The sequence below is a fragment of the Chelon labrosus genome (genome assembly GCF_963514085.1).
Source record: "Chelon labrosus genome assembly, chromosome: 11".
Classification (NCBI taxonomy): Eukaryota; Metazoa; Chordata; class Actinopteri; order Mugiliformes; family Mugilidae; genus Chelon; species Chelon labrosus.
Window position 1 is genome coordinate 8,422,786 of NC_140344.1, and position 25,746 is coordinate 8,448,531.

The following is a 25,746-nucleotide window of genomic DNA, read 5'->3' on the forward strand; positions in this document are numbered from 1 at the left end:
TAACCCAGCAAAGGATGTGAAAATGAGAGATATCCAATGAGAGATGCTTTGTATCCTCAATTGTCTCCTTTGTACCGATCAAGACCCATACTGGATTTCTTTGGGAGAGGTGAATTTGGGGATAAATCAGTCCATAACTCCTGTAACCCCAGTCCTGCTTTAGTGTAATTCCAGTGGGAGTTCAATTGCAATTGTAAATAATTGCTCACTTACAAAGCTTTTCATTTTTAAAAGAGTGTCAGTCTCAGTGGTACAGCTATGCCTTGCCCAAAGACGACTGTCCTTGGTTCTGTAGAAGTGAGAAGAGACATTACGTCTGGATTGAATAGAATTGAAAACAGCTCAAAAGCTGCAGCGGGAACAAGACATTTATTGGCCAAGAGAAGAACAGTCACATCTTATGTTTCACCTGGCATTCCAAGGTGGTTAAGACATTATCCACTGTTCACGTTGAAAATGCCCCCCAGCATTCACCACCTCACCGCTTGTAAACAAACATCCGCAGATTGACCTTCCCTGACACAGCAACACTCATTTTCCACAAATAATCCCGTTGGTGCTGCTCAAATTAAATTTGCAGACTCACCCCATTTCCATGTCACCCAGCTGAGCGAGGCCACATCTCAAATTACCTGTTTAACACACAGACCCTCCTTTCACTCTCTGTCACACACAGAGCTTTCCATGCTGTGATCTCATTAGCAATAATAGTGCCATGCTTGTTGTTTGGTGCGGTGACACGATCTGGATCACATGAAGATCGAAATGGCAAGAAAACAAACACTCCCATTCCTCCAGACCCTGGCCCACACCCCGGCCCATACCACAGCTATATCAGTGTTGGCAGGCTCACGGGGGCTCCTGGCTAAACGTCCGTCTGAGGTTAGACAAATGTGATGCGTCTGTCTGAGAATGGTGTGAAAGAAAGCATGTAGCACTTTGAGGAAAGAAGAAATGGTAGTCCTTATTTAGATAAGAGGAGCACATTTGTAGACTTTGTTTTTGACTGTTTGCTTGTGAGACTTGAGCGTGTGACAGCAGGTGGGTGTCCTGCCTAGATATTGGCATTCAGCCACAAGATTTGGGACATGGAAGGGAGAAGAAGAAGAAAAAGAAGAAGAGGAGGAGTTGGGAGCGCTATGATCCAGAGGACTGTTGACTGACAGGAACAGAGGCTGGTGCACAAGCTAGCCAATGAGCATGAGACGGGCAAACACGATACAGCACAACAAGCTCCATTATTTAGACTGTTTTATATGTGGGACAGCATATTTTAAGATCAGTTGAGTTGAAGATAGGACGTTCAAACATAAGAAATGGTTTTTCCCTCGGTTCTCTCGTGTTTTAATCCACATCACGGAGATGTTTCAGTTGAAATGTTCAAAGTGTTTGTTTTCTCTGCTGAAGTTGAAATAGGATATAAATATAGAACATATACGTACTCTGGCACGCTTAGCCGTCCCTCGTGCCAGCCCATCTTCCTCCCACAGGGCGAGTATTAGAGTAACACCTGCACCGACACGTGATGGGGAGGCTGCAGACATCACAGGAAACCCTTTCTCTGATTGTTTGTTTTTTTAGCAACAGAACAAGCTAAGCGTCTCCTTTGAGGTGGAAAGAGCACTCGAGAGGACTAAACACCCTCAGCTTATGTAATCATTTCTGTTTAATGTGCCATTGAAAATGTGGAATGGGTTGTTGTGAAGTGTAAAAAGAGAGTGATCTAAGAGGTTACAGAGTAATGAGATGCCTCTTCCTTGTTTGTTCTTCTACAGGGACATTGTGAAACTTTCCAGCTAGTTTATCAAGATCAATGTTTGAGATTTAAATTTGTCGCACTTGACGGTGTTTGGCCAGTATCCTGAGGTATCGCTGCCAATTTCCTGAATCAATTTGATTCTGATTCACAAGGTCCCAATGCGATGTAATTGAATTCGGCGTTGATTCATTTAGATATTTCAGTTTTCAAGCAATTTGCTTAGATATGAAAAAGATTGTTGTTGTTGGTTTCAGAGATTTGTGGTGTTTCCCCTCCATTTTTACTCTAGATGGCATGTCTTGCACATCGCTTTGCTTTTGACCAACTCATCTCTCAGTGTTGTAGCTTCTGTCATGTTTTAATTTCCCTCACATTGGGCCTAATCTCATTGTGAGACTGGTTCTGCATGACATGCCTCGTTGCAGTGACCGTTCTAATGATGGGATGCAGGAAAAGGCATATCTTTTAAAAAACTGATCCATTTTATAAATGAGTTGATTTTTATTATTATAATATTATTTTTTTTAAATTAAATTAACTTGGGCATACTGTACTAGGGATGTCCAGATCAAGTGTTTTTGCCCTCACGATCCGATTCAGATCTTTTAATATTGAGTATCGGCCAGTCCAAGTCCCTATCTGAATAAACAACATGTCCTCCCCTGGAGATTCATTAAGGTTTTTCTTATCTTTATTGTATTCTCCTACACCACGTGTGCACCGTGCGACTGTATTAAGGGCAATAAATAGCGCTGTCATATCTAATGTAGCAAGGAGAGGGTAGCCCATACCTTGTCTTCAGAAAACCTGTGTTCTGTACTGCAGAAAGGGCCTGGTCTAACGCCGAAACCGTCTTTATTTATTTTTTTTTCTTTTGCCGTTGTCTCCAGGAAACTTTTCTCTTTATTTAAACTCAGAGTTCAGTGTTTGTTGTTGTTTCAGTGTAACCTTTGCCTCAGTATACCCGGTGTATTCTGTTTATTTATTTTTTATAATAACACAGTGACGATTTACAAATACTTCCACACAGCAGATATGTTTAGTCACATGATTTTGGTTCCTCTTCTTCCTCGATTTTTTGGCATCTTTGCCTGCAGGCAACAAAGGGAAATAAGATGTTTTGATGCTGCAGGGAAGTGATTTTTCTTGATGGCAGACCTAAAATAAAAGACTGGGATTGGCAGAAGCCCAATACTAATCCAATCTGATCACTTGATCGGTCCGATACCGATCAGGACATACCTACTGTATATTAATGTGTGTATGTACGGTCCAGCAAGTTCAATTGTGCATGAAGGGAATAGATTACAAAAAGTATTTCCCTTCTACCCACTACCCTCCATTCTCCAACACTCTCCTTTTAATAGAAACCCATCTCAGCTAGTTAAGTAAGACATGTTCATTTACTTTGACTGTGTAAGCAGGAATTAGGCTGAGTGTGGAAGAAGCATGACAGAAAGGAGAACATGTGTATTAATCTAACTTTCATCATGAAGAGCTTTAATTAAACAGATTAGTCATAGTTCACAGCTTCAGGGGATATAAAGACTAATAACAGGCAGAGCAAAGCTGTCAAACACAGAATGAGGTCAGCACATGGACTGTATGTCTTAGGGTGTGAATATGTAGTTTGTGTTGTGTGACCAAAAGCTTTGTGGTTGCACAGTCAGCGTTTGGTGTCGTTCTATATGAGGAACCACTGTACTATATTATGCATTTTGACCAAATGCATCTCACTCCTCTGCAAAAAACGTAACTAATAGTAATAGAATCTAGTGGCTTAAGTTCAAAATATAAATATTACTGGTAGGATGTTTTCATTTAATAAAACAGGGAAGTCTAACCAGCGGGAGTGAGACATGAAAGAGTAACATACTTGAGTGTTTAATTGCTCAGCAGTGGGCCGCTCTGTTTGGACTGTACATTCCTTACAGTGCACATTTCAAAGTACCACTGGATTTCACCCAACGCTCTATTTGATTTGCTCACCGTCGCAAGGCTCACACCTGAATCCGTTCTGGTAGTCAGTTCAAATCCTCCAGAAGCCACTTCTTGTCATTTTGAGGTTTTAGCATTTATAGCAGGGCATTCCATTCACTGTATATCTGCATGTACTTTTTATGTCCTTTCTATTATTGACACAAATTCAACCCCCCCCCCCCCCCCTTTTTTTTTGCACGGAATAGAAATTACATTCACAGAGTTGTCAAGATGTTGTGAAATGGTGGTGTGTGAGTAGCTCATGTTTGAGATATGAGTACCTCTAAATAGATTTTTGTAAATTCTGACAAATTACGTAGAGTGTTCTTTTATCAGCATGATCCCTCTCTTCCCTCTAGACTACGTTGGTTGGTCTGTTTTACTGTTTTACTTTCAATTCCATATAAGTATTCTCTGACTACAACACACTTCAGGGTGCTCTTACAGATGTTAATAGGCTTCCCCAGGGTTTTCCAGCTTGATCCTGAGCGATGTCTTTAAGCCACCCTACTGAGTTTAAATCACTTTATGTTTTATCTGGCTTGCTGCAAGTGGAGACAGTTTTAATGGTCACTCTGTGCTTTTCTGTCAAAACCAGCTCTGTTTTCTTTGTACCAGCTGAAGTTTCTCGAGCTCGGTGAGTCTGCCGATCTGTAATTAGTGCCAACCATAAACAACCGGAATCCCGCTGAGCGCTGCCACGGGTGGCTGCCCTCACCACGACAATCTGGAGTTTCCCTTTTGTCCTCGGTCATGTCAGATGTAGAGCCAGCTGCCCACCCTGGGAGCTGAACAGAGGGCCTACAGTACAGATTGAGGAGAAAAGTAAGTTAGTGAGTTAGAGGAACATAAATGGAGAAGATGTATAAATACTACTGAAGGAAGAAATAGGAATCACATCTTGTAAAGACTTGATTTTAAAAAGGGCTCTTGTTAAGTAACATGTTTCCAGGGGACGTCAGACTCCTTTTCTGTTTGAAACATATTTAGATATAGTGTCTGGTGCCATCTAAATGTGATGCAAGACTTTGGCTCTTGGATCGGATCTGATGCTTTTTCTGCCCTGGCTCCAACATGCACAGTAGTGACATCATGGTCAGTGTACTATTGGATAGCTCTTCATTCCAGTCATTTGTTTGGTTGTTTGGATTATATGCAGTGTCTTTCCCGTATATCTACTCAGTCGCTTGTCAGAGCCTACTTAGTCTGAAAGATGCTTGAGTCGTGACATAATCCTTTTATCACAGAAACCGAGTGACTTTGTTTGGGGTTTTTTTGCATTTTTTTGAGCTGATGGGTCTGGTGTTGAACTCACAATTACTTGGAATGCTCATACATTAACAGAGCGTTGGTTGACTCATTTTTGGATATTATAGAAAGTAGATTTGAATTCTGAAGCTTTTCCCTTCTGTGTCTGAAGTATCGAAACTTTCCAGACTTGTGTAAAGGTCATGGTGAACTTGTTGTTGTCTTGGGAACAGCGTCTTGGCCTGAAGACATGCTCCATGGACCATTGCAAACAGTCAGCAGCCCCTCCTGTGGCTTCCCAGCCTACTTAGCCTGGACACACAACCAATCTAGGCTCATGCCTGAGAGGGACAAACATCTGTGCACTTCGCGAAGACAGCAGAACGTCTTAGCGAATGTGAAGGACTGCACCGTTTCTATTCTTGTGTTTTGTGGTCTGCAAAGTTTATTTGCATAAAACTTTGCGTCGTGTCCAAAAAGCAGCTCTTAACAGTTACAAGCTTAGAAGCAGGAATAGCTGCACTGTATATTCCTTCATATCAAAATACTTTACCAAGGCCTGTCTCGCCTGAACGGGACTGCAGTAAGCTAGCATGGCAGTGTCTTTGAAACATGACATGTTTCTAGCCAAGTATGATAATGTCACATGTGGTTTGGGGGCTAGAGTCATGCAAAGCCTTTGATTCAGGTTCTGTTGAGCTTGGCACGTTTCCTTCCCATAGGGATCTGTCTTGGCTTGAGTTGAAGATCAAAGGCCCATTGCACATGCGTGTCGTCCAACATTCCCGTCAGAACCTTTAAAATCTTACACTCTCAGCTACAGCATCTTGACAGGTCGACTCACACTTTTGGTTTTGGTTTCAGGATGATCGCTTCCTTAAATTTATGCGCGATAGACGTCCATCATGGCGTCATAATGGGAGCTTGTAAATCGGGAATGCCTGTGGAGCCACTATAATAAAGGCACGGCTCAAGGAGTGGGTGCACACTGCAACGGTGCTGTTGGGAAGCAATAAAACAGGCTGCTTCACAGTAGCAGTAGCTTGGTGCGCTCCGCTCTGTATCTGTCCTGATTATTATTGCTTAACTGCCATAAAGAGACACATGGAGCTGTTTAGCTATCTGCCTACATAAATATACTGCCCTGCACTGCCAATTAGAGCTAGAGGAAGGAAGTGGTCAAGGCTAAATCTGGATGTACAGGGAAGCCTAGGGAGAACTGACCTGACTCTGCTCATATTTATTAAACTTATAAAAAAAAAAATGTGGAGCATTTTAGACTTTCAGTTTAACTTGATAGTCACTTTGGTGTCTCAGTCTCTTGTTTTCTCTTGTGAATGATCTTAACTGCCTCCCTTAGGAAGAATAAACCACTACTATAACACTTAACATTACAATTCTCTACTGAAGAGTTTGATGAGCTTATTAACTTATGGACTAAAATATGCAGACGTATAACATTAAGTTTGTTCGATTTTGACATTCTCTGGTTGAATGTCCAAAGATGTGATCATTTGCCGTTTTTTTTTTAATGTAATCTCTTTAGACTGCTGATTAGAGTGAGTTTACTTTTACAAATGTTGCATAAAGCTGAGAAAATACTCACTAATTGAAATGATAGTCCACATCCTGCTATACATATTTACCAAATACATGTGGGTACACACTCAAATATTGACCTGTGCACAACAGTCACACCTGCATGTGGTCTCACAGCCGGACCCTGCTCACCTCCCCCCATCCACTGGGAGCCAATATTAGTGTTGGATTAAACATTAAAAGCCGAGTCATGTTTAGCAAGTGGACCCTCTCGAAACAAAAAATAAAAAAGCCCTCAGTGTAAACAGACTCCCCACCTCTAAGCCCTTGGCTCTAATAGTTTAGAGGCACTAGTTGTGCTCAGCACTAACAATTCCATATATAGCTTGGTTTCTTGCCTGACTGGACTACAGTATAAGAGGGTGAAGCCAGAATGCCATGCCTGCAGGGATGAATTTAGGGCAGGGGTGTGGTTTATGTCTAATTTCTGTTGACTCATGGCTTTTAAGGCGATTGGGACGTGACAGTGTTGAGGAGAAAGAGTTTGGAATAGCTCGTTAGACTATTGGTATTATCGATGCACACTGGATTTGAGGCTGGGCGATGTGAACGTTTGTGAAGATTACTTTCATCACATCAATACGGAGCAGTATTTTTGTCAGACATATTCTCAGCTCGGTGTCCTGTATACAACAAAAAATCCTTTTATTTATTAAAGAGGAGTTGTTCTCCTGGATCTTGGATTATGTGCTCATGCAGTTTATTGCATTGAGCTGTGTTGGATTAAGTCCTACCTTCTCCTAAAGGTCAATTCATGGTTTCCGTGTCCGTGTGCATGGGCCCATGTGACGGTGGATGTTTTTATTACAATTTAGAATCACATCATCAAACACATGGAGGTTTCTCAAAGGCTGGCGTCATTGCACGTTTTGGTTGCATGATCTTCAAAGCAGAGTATAGCAGCAAGTCACAGATTGGTCTGTAACACAGCCCCAATTATTGTGTCGAGCTGTATGAAGTCATTTCCCCCCCTGTTCTAAGCACAGTGGGCATAGATAGCCCAGGATTTCTGGACAATTTACGACAATTTCCCACCAAGAGATTAACATTTATAAAGGTGTGGGTAACTGTACATTTCCTCTCCTCTGTTCAAAACAAACTGTTTGCTAGCTCATATGTAGTTGGTTCACTTGGAATTTGTACAGTCTGTGCAGTTACAAATGTTGGGATCTTGTGACTTTCATTTGTTGTTTTCTTGCTTTTTCCATGGTTTGCTGTGTTTAAAAGATTGGACACACATTCTATTTTCTTTATTTTTATTACTTTCTACATTGTAGATTAATACAGAGGAATAAAGCCACCTTTTGCTCTGACAACAGCTTTCAACACTCTTGGCATTCTCTCAGTCAACTTCATGAGGTCGTCATCAGGTGTTGGTTTCCAGCAGTCTGGATGGAGTTCCCAGAGGTGTTTAACCCTTGTCGCCTGCATTGCCTTCATTCTGCGAACTTATCCCAAACCATGAAATCATTTGGGTTTAGGTCAGATGATTGTTGAAGCCAGGTCATCTGATGCAGCACTCCATCACTCAACTTCTCAGTCCAATAGCCCTTACACATAAGGTGTGTTTACATCAATCTACGATGTAGAAAATGGTAAATGCAAAGACAGACCATTTCATGAGAAGGTGTGTCCAAATGTTTGACTAGTACTGCATGTAGATTGAATACTTTTAGAGGTCTTTATGTTGACATGGTCTGTGTCAGTTTATTTATGCAATCTCTGAAGTGATAATTCATTGGAATATGATGTTGACATATTCTCTCTTGTGTCTTGCTTCATTTGTCTGCAGGAAAATTAGCTGCAGCCTTAGGATGCCCAGTGGCTTTGGATGAATCAACAAGTACAGGTGCTCTCAGCCAAAGAACACTGAAGGCAACAGGGATCCACATAGCCTAGCAGGTAAGTCAGGATTTCTGTTTCCTGCTGTTATCTGCCTGGGTTGCACAATTAATTATATTAGAACTGATGTTTCACTCTGCTATAGGATCTCCTTCTATGTGACAACGATTGCCAGTTATTGTCAGTTTCTGTTGTGGGCATGTAAAGGCCATTGAGACATGTGTAATGTTGGGTTGTACAAATTACACCACCACAGAGTAGCATAACGGTAAGATACGAGTGCCTGAAACATTCCCACAACAAGGCTGGCTGTTAAAAAGGCCAAACTTGGCTAAAAAAATCATCATCTTCTGACTCACTCTCCGGAGAGAGACTAGTGTTCATGTGTTTTTCATTCTGATACCTCTGACTTGACATATGTTTGGGGTAGACTTAGTTTGTTACACAAAGGGTTAGTCATGCTTGCACAGAGAGAGCGGAAGGCCATATTGTGTGTCTCAGTTTCTGCTCAGGCTGATGTTTGATAGCTCTTTGCCTTTGTGCCTGCCCATCTATAAACCGTCCTGCATGGAAACAGTATTCTCATGCCTTGGCAAAGAAGTACAATTACAAAGGAACCAGATTTGTCAAACTAGAACCTCACCCTGTTAAATCAGCTCTTGTGGGTGTGTGTATATCTTAGTCTTGGTCTATACCAAACACAGATGTATTTGATTGAAGCCTGCCCACGCTCATACTGAGAGGACCAACATTCATCACATAGTGATAGCACACATGGCAAAGGGGAAGGTCAAGAACTAGTGATGCACCGATGTAAAAATTCTGGCCGATACCGATAACCGATGTTAATATTGCTGTTATGGCCGATACCGATATTTACCGATGTCGATATATATATATGAAACACATTTTTATGATAATCAAAATCATTAATCATCAATAAATCATTTTTTTTCTTTTACTTTTGCATTTTATTTTCAGAAATGACTGATACTGTATTCTGATAACATTGAAAAATATTTAAGGTACAGTGGTAGGCCTAAAAAATGGCCAAAGCCACTTAGCAAAATAAAATGACTGATACTGTTTTCTGTAAACACTGAAAAATCTTTAGTTGAGCAGAGATGTCGTCTGTTTGGTCATTTTTCAAAGTCTTTGAAGAGGATCCTATGCTGTATGTAATGACTCCTCGCTATGCTGTATGTAATGACTGTGAAGGCCGGGTGATGCGAGGGGGAGCTCGTGTCAAATCGTTCAACACAACCAATTTGATCACCCACTTAAAAAACAAGCATCCCGAAGCCTACAAAGAATATGAAAAACTAGCTAATGCTAAGCAGCGGAAGAAAGCTACTGCTATCAGAGCTAGTGAGCGGAGCGCGAGCGAGCGAGGGGCGGAGCGGATGGAACTTTGGTGGAGCGCGGAGCGCTTGTTAATTTAGAGGCCGGAGCGGGCGCTCTGTTCCGCTCCGATACCGCTCACACCACCAGCCTGACGCGTGCCCAAATCCACCCAGAATTCATTTCTTCCTAATAAAACCAAAACCGTTCATTTTCAAAAAAATTGCCATGGCAAGATGGAGTTCGTGAAATATTTTAGAAAGGAAACTGATAGGGTTATTTCTCCCTCTTTTAAATTGGAGCGAGCGTGGAGCGATTTCGCTGCAGCGGGGGAGGACTTTTAGGTGGAGCGGGGAGCGAAATTGAGCGGAGCGGCCTGACGTGAATTTGAGCGGAGGAGCGGCCGACTGAACAGCCACCTGAGCGAGGAGCAGGACATTCGCACCGCTCAGCTCCGCTCACTAGCTCTGCACACACATCAAATACACAGGAATAATTATCGGCCTGTTTACATCGGCTCTATTTTTACACCTGACCGATACCGATGTGTAAAAAAATGACCATATCGGCCGATATTATATCGGCGGCCGATATATCGTGCATCACTATCAAGAACACATCTAAGTATGTATTTTGTAGGGCTGCGATTATTATTTCAATCGATTAATTAAAATATCTTTTTCAGTCATTAGACTAATCTCACAGTTATTGTTTTGAATTCATCAAACACTTACTTTCTGGGTAGCGAGTTATCTTACCACTAACTAGGAAACATAACTTCCACCATAAGACTTTTACACTTTTATTAAAACAATTTTTCATTAATAAGATATTTTACAATGAAATCTGTGAAGGAAGAAACCATTTCAAACTTTTAGCCAGGGCTATTCACAGAAGTTTAGATGTATTCAGTGTAAACCTAATTAGGAAAGGTGTTGTTTGCTACATTCTGCCATTAATTATCAGCATATACTGTGTTGAGCATGATTTAACGTCAGTGACTTGTGCTTATTTTAATTGGAATGCACTTTTATTTTCTGCAAAGTTTGCTTACACCAACTTTGAGCTTAGGATTAGTAGAAGTCTATGTTGTTTTGTAGGTTTCGAAATGTTTTGGAAAGCAGCGTCGGCACACTAGCCATTAGCATCTTAGCTCTAGGGAATCTTTCTTTTCTCAACACGTGTTTTTTTTCTGTAGTTGAGAACGTTATCACTCGCTGCCCAAAGACAACGTATAAATCTGACCAGCCAAAATTCAAATGCCCAGATGTGTCCTTGCCCCACCCGTTTTATTGAGGATAAATCAAGAGGTAATTTGTGTGGACTTTGGACAGACAGATATCCCAGAACGCATTTCTCAGGCGTTATCAAGTATCCTGCGGTTACAATTACAGAATGACCGCGTCCTCTTGTCTGTACTTGGAATCGAACTTGTCAAGCCTGAGCTGGCAGGTATGCTGGTCCAAAGCTGGCGTACTTGGTATTGATAAATGATTTTTTGTTAAGTTCTTTTTTGAAATACAATAGAAAAGGAAGCAATGACAACTCCAAGGCCTTGGCAAACAAGCCACAATCACACAAAACTCAGTGCAGTAGTCCAAATAGTCATACTGTTGTCTTGTCATTATGAGGCCAGAAAGTGTCAGACTGTTCTCTTTTGACATGCATTGCTTATCTTGACAGGCTATTTCATTTTTTACTAACTGTTCATTTTGTTAAGTCAAAAAATTGATGTTGTGCCAGATTGATTCCCAGAGTGATCATGTCCCGTCAAGTGTTAATGTTTTTGAGCTGACTTGTCTATTAATCAGAGGGTTAGCAGTTGGATCCCTGTTACATGGAGTGCATGCCGCAGTGTCCTTGAGCAAAACTGAAGTTACCCCCATTGCTTGGTACAGGTGTGTGAATGTGTGGGTGCTTGTGTGAATGAATGGGAATGCTGAAGATACTCACTCAGACTTTAAGACTCAAATTATGTTCAAATGATGCAATTGATTGGGAGCAGTTCCCTTTACTATACGCTCATCTTCTTTTTATGGAAAATGATTTCATCCTTACTGACTTCGTGACTTCATATGTGTTGCTATTTCAAAATTGTAGCTTCATGTCACCTTTGAAGCAGAGCAACTATTTCTGGACATGTTTGCTTTTGTTCTGGTTCTGCTTTGATGACTGGGGCGGCTGTGGTGTGTTCAGTAAGTCATTTTGCATTTAATGATAAGATGATTGTCACCATTCTATAATTTCACATTCATGATACGTATTTCCATTCCCATTATCTTCTTCTGTCTGACACATTTGATCTGATTTGTCGGCTGTTGTGTCTTGTAAACATCCTGTCTGCAACAATCCACTTTCAAAAATAGATTTTGTCTCATTTTATGCTGTAAATGTTCAGCCTTTGCAATCATATCTTATCTTTGTGTCTTTACAAATACATCGTTTGGCCTCGAAAAATATTTAAAACAGATTAAATGGTATTTAACTGTGTCAAGATGCAAATATTTAGGCTACTGGGTTAGCCTTTTCCAATCATTATGTGGCATATCATGTCATGATGTCCAGCTTTAATAAGCACCACAGCTAGGGTTGCAAAATTCCGGGAATTTTCAAAGTTGGAAACTTTCCATGGGAATTAACGGGAATATATGGGAATTAACGGGAATATATGGGAATAAACAGGAATAAATAAGAAATTTACAAAATTGAAGGTTGGCCCTTAACAGGGAACTTAAATGTAGTTGGGGGGAATATATTGTAGCATAGTCTTGGCTAAAACAACCAGATTTAATGCAAGTACACTCCTCAATCACATGCACACAGCACACTGCTTACTGCAGGGCTATTGAGGCCACGCCCCCTACATGAAGCCTGGAGGCCACACTTTTGAGCTCAAAGCACAAGACTATTGAAGCCACACATTTGAGCCCGCGGACTATATAAAGTCAAGTAAGTTTTGATAATATCATGGGGTAAATATATTTGATCTATAACGTTATTAATGTTTAACTTGCAAATATTAAATAAAAATGTATTAATACAGTAGCTAACTATCTGGTAAGTTAGGTGCTAAATGAAAGCTATTTTTGAAATGTCATGTTTTTGTATTATTTTGCATGGATGTCTGCTTATGACAAAAAATATTTACATTTATGTTTGGATATGATACAGTTTGTTTAAATTACCCCCAATTTCCAGTTAATTCCCATAAATTCCCAATAATTCCCATAATTCCCATAATTCCCATGGAAAGTTTCTAATTTGGAATATTTCCAAAATTCCCCAGTTTAACTTCCCATGGAAAGTTTCTGGAAATTTACCGGAAATTTACCGGAAATTGTCCACCCCTTTGCAACCCTAACCACAGCAAAATCCCACATTTGTTTTTGGATGCTCTTTGAAGTGGCTTGAGTTTAATTGGATTTGCTGAGTTTTAGCTGAGTCCAGACCAGTCATGATGCGTACAGTAGGTCTGTGTTCACAGGTTCTCACCAATAAACCCCACACCTCTAGATCACAGCGTCTTTAGGGGAGATGATTTACAACTCTAGTATTTGGCATAATTATCTTCCAAATGCTGATTCACTGATAGTGAAGTCATTTACTGAATGAGCCTTCAAATGTTTTTAAGGCTTAGTCAATACTAAGCCTTAAAAAACTGTGTCAGTACTGACTAGGAGTTGCGTATAGTGTAGTCAGCCAGCTTTATTAACTCATTGCTTCTGAAATATCTCCCTTATCTGCATTTTCTAATGTGATAATAGAGAACGTCTCTTACTTTATGTAGCAGAATGAACGGGTACAGGATGAGCACTAGTTAATACTGGTTTGTTAAATTGGTTGCCAAATATACTCTGATGGTTTGTGTGGGAAACACTGCAGATTTTTTAATGGCCTCTCGATGCTGGTTCCAAAAAATGTTAACTTCCAAATTGTCTATGGTTTCACAAAGGAACAGGCTCTGAAGAGGTCTTCTGTTGCTTATTCTGGCAGCAGTTTAAACAAAGACCGTTTCATTAAAAACATTTTAAGGCTTGAAGACTGATGTGTTTTTGATTAACTGCAGATCATATGTCCACCCTATCCTGGTTTTTCCCATCTTATTCATTTTTTTATTTATTTTTTTTTTTTTTGGCTATAGACTCTAGCCGAAGAATTCAAACTGCCCTTTCAGATATCCATGTATGAATGTGACATCTGTGAAAAGGTTGGAAAATCCATGCAGTACAACAAGGACTTTATTAGAACTCAAAAGTAACGTAACCTCAAATTACTTACAGCATGTTAATTAGCAGCACATTTTCTAGATGTCCAATATTCTGTTACTGGAGATGTATAGTCGCCTGGAAGCCAGCCCAAACTTTCTCTGCCCGTTATTTTTTTTTTGTGGGGAAATTTGTTCGGGAGTCGCTCTGTTGAGATTTGATGCTGCCCTGCGAAGATCTGCTGGGTCAGCAAAATCATTTCGTTGGAAAGTAAGTAGTCATTGAAAGTACTTAATCTCTTATGTAATTGTATTTATCTTTATGAAAACTGCAGAATCTCACTGCTTATCTGTATCAGATAGACGGTAGAATATCAGCGTTGACATGAAATAAAAAAGAAAAGGAGGAAATTGGTTCAACCTTATGTTTTACTTCAGTATTTAATGTTCTAGTTAGATGTTTGTAGCAAACAGAGGCCAAGTGTAACATTTGAGTCTCTGTGGAGTTTCTAAGCACTCTGGAAATTGGTGTATATTGACTGGCAGTATATGTATGTATAGATCCATTAAGATTGCACACTGTTGACTGATGGAAGCTCTTTAAGGTGCACTGCTTATTGATTGTTGCATTTCCCCCATTGTGTTTGCCCTTGATAAATGGATTAGAATATGTCCTGTGCTTTTTGCCTCTAGAGTTACCACTTCAACTGTGTGCACGAGAAGTGTCCTTGCTATCTAGTAGTTTCAACAGTAAACAATGTAAAGTTTTCCCATTAGGATCCCATTGATAAGGTTGGAATCAATTAAGGCATAGGAGGTATCTAACTTGCAGGGGTTTTAGTGTGAAAGTAGCCAAAGCTAGACTTGGTCCGTCCTTGAATCCCATCATGTCAATGGAGACAAGGTCAGTGGAGATCAATAAATTACTAGGCTTCTGGAACGTGAATTCCCATCACACTCCTGCTCCCTCTCTCTCAATCCCTGACTTTCCCCCACTTAGTGGATTGTGGAAACAAGCAGCTGTTGGAGTTCCCATCAGTGTGCATTAGAGAGCAGAAATGAATTTCACAAAGGGAGCCACAGACGCACGAAACATCAATATGAATTGATCTGTGGGCCACCTATCTACTCAATTTCTTTAACTATGATTTAGCCTGAACTTAAGAAATAATCGATCATCCTAAAACGTATTCAATTGAGCTGTGTAATTTATTATTGCCCTATTATTTAGGAATAACAGATCTAAAAGTTTTCCAAATCTGACAAATGTAAAAACTGTCACAAAAATGCAATTCATATATTGCTATACCAGAAAAAGCACAATGACATTAAGGGAAACTCTTGGAAAACCGCCAGTTTGTACTGACCATATGTTTAAATGAATCTCTTGATTTTTTTTGGCCATCAGTTGCTGGTGGAACAAAGATTAAGTGATATGATGGTGTCAATATGAACCTCTGAGGTCCAATAGCACTCTCAGTGAATTTAGGTCATTCTGAATAGTTGGAGAGGGATGGGTTACAGTTTTCCCTATTCCACTAAGCTGTGACTCCATGCTGCCTGCTATAGTTATCCCAGGCCTGTTTCAACTTAGTTATGGCAGGAATGTGCCATTGCATGAGAAGAGGTCATCATTCCTCATGGCCTGCCATGGCTCTAGTCCTTAGTCAAGGCTGCCAAGATATGGACATGCTTTCCCACGCATGCAGACATGCTCTCTTTCATGAAGGAAGAATGCAGATATTTATTATGCAGGGAGCTTAGTTTTGCCTTATCCTGACTATTTTGAGAAAGAATGAGCCTTGTCATTTTCTTTGAAGGTCTACTTACTCATTCAGTGTAGCTTCAGAATAAATCTGTGCTCCAGTTTTTTGTTTCTCTCATAAACTAATAACTTGTTTCATTTCAACCATTTTGACCTTTACAACTAAGTCATTTTTAAATGATTATTTTTTTCCCTCTTAATCTTTTGACTCACACACAGCCTTCAGAATACCACAGAGTTATCCCCAATATATTACACATCAACCACAACAGCGTCACTTTAGCTACTTTCCCACATACTCCATAACCCATAAATGGCCTGGCAAATTTCTGTGTCTCCCATCCATGTGGGATTTGAAGCTGGAGTCAATTATCTGTGCTCCGACTAATTAGCCAGCTCGGAGCATTCACTGTAAGTATTTCATTATGATCCCAGGTGGAACACGAGTAGCAAGATTGGAAGAGGAAGCATGTCAGTGACATTTTAGCGTAAGTGATACAGTGTTTGCGGGTGTTCTACTGTAGACAGGAATAATAGTTGTAGTGTAATGAACCAAATAATTGCATTTAGCTTTGATGGGTGAGTAATTGAATACTTGTGCATTAGAAAGCAATTTGGTACACCCTCAAAAATCATGTTTCCCTGTGTTTATGTTTTGTGTTACATTAATTGGCTAAAAGCGAATAAAAATAAATGATTAATAATCACAGTAATACTAATAACCTGAAAAGTCAGAGCCAGCTATAGATCACGACTTCTAGAGCTGGGTTAGTGTCATATTTTGCACAAGCTGGCCATTTGAAGGCTGATCTTTCAAACCATTAGACCATGCTGTCAGACTAGATTTATTGATAATCTTTAGTGTCTGATGAAGTGCGGTCATAAAGTAACATATAAATTATGTTGAATAAAATTCACAGTGAAGACCATGATCTGCCAAACTCAAGTTAGAGTGTTGTAGCAAGGGGGAATTCCCTGACTTTTGAATGCAGATCTGGTTACTTCACTTGCTGTCACGTAATCTGTTGTTGGAGATTTATTGGCCACTAGTCTGCCCGAAGACTTTCAACATGATCTGTGCCAAGCCCTTTAGTCCAGCCACATATTGTTCCACTGTTTAATCAACCTTGTCTTTACGGGATCTTCAAACTGGCCGAAGTTTCAGCTGTTCGGCCTCTGCCCCTGTCGCTGTGACTTGTCCTTTGAAGATGGAATGAGAAATGGCTCTTCATGCTGTGGAACTTAAACTGAGAAAAAAAAAAAAAAAAGTGTAAGAAGTATATGTACATCCCAACTCAGTAATGCCTCTGGCTTTCTTATCAAACAGCAGCATTGAGCTCTAGTTTTATTTCAGCAGTGAAGTCACAGCTTTGACTGCTCAGTTGCTTCAAAGCAAAAACATAAACAGCTTGAACAGCTGAAAACATGTTTGAGTGCATCAAATAGCGCAACATTTGTCTAAGGGTGGCATATTTATGGTGCTATTCTAGAACTTATGTTTGTACACAACTTGTCTTGGTGTTTGTAGAGATTTAAACAAGTGGTACCATCATTAATAATGGTGAACTTAATTTGGTCTTTTCCTTGTCTGCAGCATCTCAGAGCTGTAGGTATATACTTCATGTAGTGTTTCATCTGTTGGAGCTAACATCTCATTCTCACACATGGGCTCCCTCAGACTCATATTTTAATCTTCACCTTTGGCATAGTTTAGAAAAAAATACCAATAAAAGTGTATAGAAACTTGAGTAACACAGAACAACTTCAAACATTGTCCCCAATTTTGATTGCACACTTTTCAAAGTGTTTCAGCCTGCTCTTATACACATAAAGACAGGTTGACAGGGTCTTACTTATACCACAGGACTGATGTGCACACACGAACTATTACATGATTGATGTCACTCAGCATTGGAGTTGATGTGCAAAGCTAGATAAGGTCTTGGCTGATTATTGCCTGCAAGGGATTTATCATCCTGTCAGTTCTGATGGGATTTCGCTGCAGTTAGGATCAGATTATTACTAAAATACGACCTGAACACACATTACATCACACCAAGTTTATTGACAACCTAGGAGCTATCCGGTTGAATGGAATTTCTGAAAGCATTGAATCTCATTTTACAGGAGGGAGCTTTTGAATTGCCAGGGGCTCTGCAAAAATGAATGCGTGGTATCATGTAAACATGTCTTCCCAGAAGTGAACTTGTAGCCTATGAAAATACAAGGTCAGGCCAGCGTAACTTCTGACCACTGTCATCAGGGCGTCTGCTTGGTATTCTTGCCTTGTTGTGACTGCTCTGCACCCAGCTAGACCCTGTTCATCCCACCCTCTATTGCATGTTTTCTCAGCTGTGTTTACAAGCCAGCGCTGTGAAACTTAAAAGGTGGGGTGAATGCCTTCCTCTGTACAACACTTCAAACATCTGTCACGACTTAACGTCATTCAGCTACCTTCTATATTGAGAAAATATCTGTCTTAAGCTCATATGCACATTAAAACATGCTTATGTTAAAGAAAGACAACATTATTTTCTATCAGTTTATTTGATGTGTTACAGCTATGTAAAAAAGTTTCACTAATCCCTATGTTGCCTAAAATAAACTGTAATTCTTGAGAATGATATATGGCTTTATCAAGCATCAGTTTTAAATGCATTTATGTACTAGTGCTTACAACCAGATTTCGTTTACATGGAATTAATGAATGAACTGGTTTCTCAATAATCTGCAAACTCATTTTAAAAAGTACATTTGAAGTGTGTTGTCTTGGTTGTCTCTTTCTGGTGACATCTAAATTAGATAGCTGTACCTCATTATGCTATGAACATTACTTTAGGTAGTACTGAACGTACTACCTAAATACTGTATTTGGATGCCCCTCTTTCCCACCAAATCCCTGAAATGAACTTTGTAGAGGACATAAAATATGAAATTCTGAGGTTCTCCATGCTGAACTTCCACTTTCCATGTATTACATAATGCTTTCATGTTGTGGAAGCCCATTGGTCAGCCAACAGGGAAGGAAAGCAGCTACACTACATGCATTATTGATGATTATGGAAATGGATCCTCTGAGCTAATAAGTAATCTTTCATCTGTGGTACACAGCACATGTGGCATGCTCAGTGTAGGAGAGCCTGCGCTCCTGCTCTGTCATTCATCATTTGTACCCTAATTTGGACCATTTCATGTGGAATAATGTGTCATCTGTTAGCATGTTTAATGCAGTCCACCCAAAGCTTAGGAGTGAGAGATTTTACGGTAGACAGCTGTGTGGTGATAAAGTGCCTCAAAGTGTTAGTCTGCGCTCAAGGTGATTTCTGTATGATCTGCCAGTCTCTGTTTTTTGTGTCTTCTTCTAATCAGACAATATTTATTTCCCATAGAAAATTTAACAAGGACTGATCATCAGGAGCTTAAAACCTTCATAAACCATTTATTTCAGTGAGCCAGTACTTCTCTATTTCACCCCCTGGTGCACCGGAAGTTCCCTCAAGCCGCCCATACCCCTTTTTGTCGATTCATAATGGCATTAAAACTGCATTACTCGTGTTGCTCACCTCTTTTGCTTCTCGCAGGTTATTACACAAGGCTCACTTGTAGGTTCTTATGAAAATGTAACATGCAGCTCAGTAACATCTCAGTAATGTTAGCCTGGCTTTAAAAAGGCCCACTGGAAAGGAGTTGGATGGCAACATGTCTCTCCACATACCAACAGATGAATAAGTAGCTTAACCTTCAAATGTGATCGAGTCCCTGTCCTTATGTGGTTACTTATTGGAGCAACTTTGTAAAACACCTCTGCTGGAAACACATTTGGACCACATAAACAGCTGTTGACCAATAAAGTGAGAAAATTTTCATTTTAAATCTAACCTAGAATATTTATGTAAACTGCTCTTTTTGCCTTGATGACCCAGATAATCCTCTTCACTTGCTCTGGCATTGTGATCACACTAAAGAAAATTGGAAGTGACTGAGTAGATTTATTATTGATAACCCTATGATTGATAACCCTCCCTCAGTACCAGCACTTATTTTCTTCCTCTTGTCGACATTAACATTGTCTGATGTCTGCTGTTCCCTACTGCAGTGTCAGTCCTGGCATTTGAAGGATTTGAATTTGACAGAATTCACAGGAATTAACCTCAGCACATACAATTAAACGTAACATTGTTAAAATCAGTTGGAATTGTCTTGTTTGTATTTTAAGCTTGAAGTGATGTCGTTCACGAAAGGCTTACCATGCTCCTGTGGTAACGCAGTAATGGGTTAATTGCATGAGTCTTTGCTGGATATGAAATGAGCCTTGACAAGGGTGTTTGTACAGATGGAAATGTGAAAATAAATAATGCTTTAATAGAATTTTATTTCCATCACAGTATTTATGAGTTTCTGCAGTGTGTGCATTGTTTTGGGAGAAAGGTAATGGACTGTTACAGAGCAACAGTGGGTAGTCAGTCAGTGTTTCATTTGACTTTCAATCTCAACTCTGTGTGCATTCACAGAGGAGCCTTTTTGAATATTAACTGCACTGTGATCCATTAGTTGACACCAAAACCTTCATGAAAATGAGATTTAGTGCAGGACTGTTATATTAGAATACCTTCATTGTCACTAGTTTGCCTAATGAACTGGCAAGTGAGTGTACAATTAGCCCCATAAAAGAACATCACCTCAGGTAAATTCTGTTCATCAGTCATAGTTTCATACAGCCATGTGGTTAATGCAATAATAACATGACTGGTTATTTCTATAACGAAGATGGACAGCTGCGGAAAATGAGTGTGACAAAGGCAGAAACCAGATGGGTAGTGCAGTGGTAATGTCATCAAGGTGTTAACAGTCGAGCTGTGTCACTGGGAAAGAATGAGCGATGATTAAGACGTAATGATTACCCAGGGGAGTTTTGGAGGAGACGTGAACCTTCAATAGAGAAGTTTACACAGTGTCATTAGTTTGCAGCTCATTCATTCTATCTACAAAGTCGACTGTCAGTGTTGGGGGTTGTATCTGCAGGTCACGCCAGCAGGCTCAAGTTAATTGTCATGTTTAAGTACATTGCCAGAGGCAGACTAAAATATTCAAACGTATGTGAAATGTATTTTTAACTTGTGTCAGGTTGCGACTACAAACAGTGCAGAGAATGATCACACACTCTTTCAGATCCTTGAGGGGAAGCTGGATTCAAATAATGCTTTTGATTTTAGAGGGATGAGAACTTACTTGTGAAAAAGTCACGCAAACTCCTTGGTTGCTCCTCATAAAGGCTGATGTTATGATTGTTTCCTTCTACCGTAACAAGGTAATAATCTTCTGTCGGGGGATTGATCGTCTTTGACTTTTCTTTTGAAATGTCGTGTGTTACCTCCTGCCAGAAGGGCCTCTGAGCCATATCTGTCTTCTGATGCCAAATGGCCAAAATGAAATTAGATTTTAGAGAGCTTGGCAGGGAGACAGGGGAGAAAGTATTTTAGGAGAGAAAAGTGGGACAGGGTTAAAAATTGACCAGAAATATAATATTTCATCCAGAGTTCCATCAAAGTGAAAAAGAAACTGAGAGAAGAATAAGGTGGAGGGTAGATTGGTTGTTTATTCACCGCAAGAGCTTTTTGGTTTTGAGGAAACACTTCAAAAAAGTCGAATTTTCAGATCTGATCCAGTCTCTCTCTCTATATATATTACTTCATTAGCTATACTCTGTTTTTCTTGTGGTGCCTATCCCAGCAGACACTGGGCCAGAGGTGGTGTTCCCTAACACCTTGGATACATAGCTAAACAAACCTAGAACCTTCTTCTTGTGGGGCTCCAGTTATATAACCCCTTCACCTCTGTGCCCCCCTTCAGTCTTTGCAGATTCATTGCAGTAAAAAGCAGTCAGGAATGATTTCATGATGAAGAAGGACGGCACATACCAAGAAGCTATTTGTCTCATAGACTTATTTAACCCATTCAGGCCTAAACACTCTTCTGTAAACCCCCTCTCAAAACCTGAGGTTTTTCAAAATATGTCAACGCTTACTAAAACCTTAATTTCTCAGGCTCTGTAGCAGATAAAAACATGAGATAAAAAGCATTTGACAGCTTACTTCTTTGGCTTTCAACTTGACTGACTTGCTAGGGCATAATCTTCAAATGCATTTTTTTTAAAAATCAATAAACACCAAACATTTTTAAAATTTAGAAAATCAGTAAAGATCTATTTTTCCAATTACTTCGTCAATATCACTTCCTTCACTTGAGTCAGCCATGACGGATCGCTAGCACGGTGTTTAAAATTTTCGACCACGTGTAGGCTTATTTCGACCAATCACAAAGCGTTTTATTAGTCACATGAGTTTAAAAAAAATCCCTAAGCATCTCTGTCACTCACCCCAAGAATATTTCAGCCAATCACAGTGCATATAATTGGCCATGTGCCTCGAAAAAGACGACAACGCTCAAAATGACACAGACGCGTTTGCCGGCCTTAATGGTAACTACGCATAGATGCGTGATCCGGTCTGAATGGGTTAAATTCACACAGTCCAATAGAAATGTTGGTATTCTCCGCTTTTGCACTGATATTTTGAAGTGATAAACATCCCTGCCAACATGTATGATTAAAACTGTGGGAAGTATTTTTGGCGGGTGGTGTGGGTATCTTGAATTTCACCATCAACATATTTTCTCTACCTCTGCCTGTCCCTTGGTGATGAATGTCGGTATGTTAAATCACGTAACGTTGCTTCCAAAATGCTCCGGCACTATACTGCTGACTGGAGGATATGAATGTAACCTGCTTAAATATGTGTATTTGGCTTTTTGGACAGGATGTCCTCTTGCTGTGACATTTTAATAATAGCTAAGTTAGCTGGATAATTCATTTACCATTCAGCTGAGCTGCCTGTCTGTACGGAGAGTAGTTTGAGGGCCTTGCAAATTGTAGCAGTTAAAACAAAACGTGAACATGGGGAGATGGTCTTAAAAAAACAACAGAAACCCAAGACAAAGAAGAGTGTTGGCAGGTATGATGATGAAGGACCTCCCCCCTTCGCCCCTGCCTCCCTTTGTCCATCCACAACTGTCTGGGTAGTCTAAATTAAACTTGACATATCTCCAAGATCAAATGGGTACGAAACAGTTTGAGGGTATTTACATACAGAGTATTTACATACAATTGTTCCACTTGTATCACCATTCATGTAATACTCTTAAGAACTCTTAAACCTGTCCTCTGCATTACAAAGAGTTTGTTGACATTCCAGTAGATGTTGGTCACATGACGGTGTGCAGTGCTTTTAGCTCTTCATGTCAGTTAAAAAGGTAAAATTCACAGCAGTCCATCGTTGCATTGTTCTGAATCCCAAAAAGCCTGTCAGGTTGCAACGTGATATGGCTCTTAAAGCCTTCTTTCCCTGATCTGCGGTTGTGGCTATGTCGTGGCGTCCTGTTGCTGCATGTCTCTCACAAGCTCAGCTGTTGATGGAATGCAAGGCTGGTAGAGTTCAAATATTTTTTGGAAGACTGGCATAGATTCGAGTGCAGAGTGCAACAAGCATGTTTACAGCGTCTTTTGCAGGTTTCTCGAAACAAAATGTGACGTGTTGGAAGTCTGTTTTATGTGCCTTAAGGAAACACTTTACAATGCTCGAGACTGACACCGATCAACCACAACATTATGACCACTGACAGGAGAAGTAAATAACATTGACCATCTTGTGACAGTACAATGTTCTGCTGGGAAACTTTTGGACATGGCATTCATGTGGATGTTACTTAGACATGTAGCACCCACCTAGACCAGACCAGACACCCCCACCCTATAGCAATGTCACTACTTGATGGCAGCAGCCATCCCCAGCAGGATGCAGCCTGACACAGACACACACACAAAAACGGTTTAGGAACAAGTCAAAAAAACTCCCCGTCATTATTTTGTACCTGCTGAATATTACGTATTGCACTTCAAAGGTCTAATTCGGGCCTGGCATCCTAAATATAGAACTGAGAGGCACAAGGCTGTAAAACACAGCAGGGTATTGCCTTTGCTCACAGTTCTAATGACTTCATTTCTATGCATTGGGAGCGGCACTGATGGATTTCACCGTCTTGCTGCGTCAGTCATCTCATCCATAGCACATATAATGAGGTTAGAAGTATTCTTCTTGAAGACAGCCATGTGACAACAAGTAACAAGTATTCTGAAAGTGACAATTTTTTCTCATCACTTCTCGATCCTTCTCCCACTGTCCATTACTATTTGACTATCAGGGGCAGACCAATCCTGATGACATCCTATCGTAAATTCACAGAGACAGAGATTACTCAGAAATCCTAACTGCAAACCTTTTTTTATTGAGATTTGCCTTTTGAAGGAAAGATGTGACACTTCCGTAAAACATCTCAATCCTTTAGCCTGTGAGATGAATCAAAAGCTGGTGGTATACAGTTGAGACATGCAGCGCTGGCTTGGTCAATGCTGGTGCCTTTTTTCTCAGAACTTGACATTGTTATAGCAAAGCAGCAATTTTGCTGCTTTTGCTTCCCGGCCACTTTGTGTAACCTTTGAAGCGCTGAATCATGTATCTGTCACTTCCTGCAGGAAAATGGGATAAGAAATCTGATGAAAGGTAAATTGAAGATAGATTTCCTCATGGTCCCCTTGACATTTAGTCATCAAACATTTAATCATATATTATCCACAGTTTGACAAACGGGGAACTTTGTTATGTGGGGTTTGTTCTTGTGTTACGCCATTATGCTATTTGAAGGAATAAAACTCTCCTTAAATCTTAACATAGCCCACCTACATCTCTGAATAATTGTTATTAAAACTACAGGGTGGCTGGCTTTGGTTTATCGCCATTATTCCTAATCCTCAGAGCAGGGGGAGCATCAGTTAGCAGATTTAGGAACGTCGTTCCTGTGTTTCTCTGATGGTGAACTGAAGAAATTATTATCCGAGCGTAATTTCTATGCAGAATTAGAGAACAGTTTTGGGAGTGTTTTTTTAAGCAAAATCTTGTAATATATGAATTTTTCAATTCATCTTTAGATGAATTTTCAAATAACTTCAAGTGAGAACATGTAACTGCCAGGACACCAGTAGTCCACTCTGGAAATGCACTCTCTTTCTTCTTCTAGCCACCTGAAAATGAAATACTTATATCCTGCCTGGAGTTACATACAGTGTTACATTGAATAATATATAGGACTACTATGCAAATGTCTTGCTGATGGACTGTGCATGGGATTAATACCAATGTCTAAAACAACAATTTTTCCCCGAAAGCTTGAAATGTACAAAAAATAGCTTTGCAAGGCTACAAATATTTCATTTTTGTTTTGTGTATTTGTACTTGTATTGCTGACTTTTTGTCAATGTTGGCTTTCTGCTCTGGTTTTAAATTCTGAAATGAACATATTTATGATTTATTCTAAGTGGGTCATGAAGTACACTAGGATTTGCACCGAGGCGTGCATGCAGACAGATATATAAATCTGATTATAATTTGGCACAGTTTTGTCTTCAGCGCTCAAGTGAACTTTAATTGTGGACCATGAAAACAGTTTTATGATCTATGCCCAAGATCTGCACATCACTGGCGTTGTAACTTTTAATGTGTATCTAGAATAATCATAAAACGGCAACTATACTCAAGTCCAAGATGGCTGTAATGTTTCAATTAAAAAGAAACGTGTAAATATGGGACAAAAAACTGAAACCTTCATAATACAGCTGGAGTCTGGACAAATACTGGCAGTATTTATTCTGTTATTGCTTTCTTATTGTTGCCTGACTGCTTCTGCCTGTTTGTTTTTGCCTTTTTCTGCCTCTCGCTGTGAGTGTATTTGTCTTTCTCGCAGGGCCCTTCACTAGTTCTTATCACGTATTTGGTCTAACACAGGCCCTCAGAGACCTGCTGCAATCAGCCCAGAGCAGGAAGCCAACATGAGCAGCCCAGGCAGAGGGCATTATTCTGTACTTAACAATCATGACCCTATTCTCTCTTTCCTGTCATC

The 25,746-nt window shown here is 40.0% G+C and overlaps 1 protein-coding gene across 2 annotated transcripts in view; it reads left to right on the forward strand.

Annotated features, from left to right (window-relative positions):
• peak1 (pseudopodium-enriched atypical kinase 1) overlaps positions 1 to 25,746 on the forward strand; it is a 110,671-nt gene that overhangs the window by 13,900 nt on the left and 71,025 nt on the right. The window contains exon 2 of one of the 2 annotated variants that reach the window (XM_084555659.1): positions 8,379 to 8,488. The gene's annotated coding sequence lies outside the window, so the exon portion shown is untranslated. Of the gene's footprint in view, positions 1 to 6,622; positions 8,489 to 25,746 lie in introns of those variants that run through there. The other variant, XM_084555660.1, reaches the window with a different exon arrangement.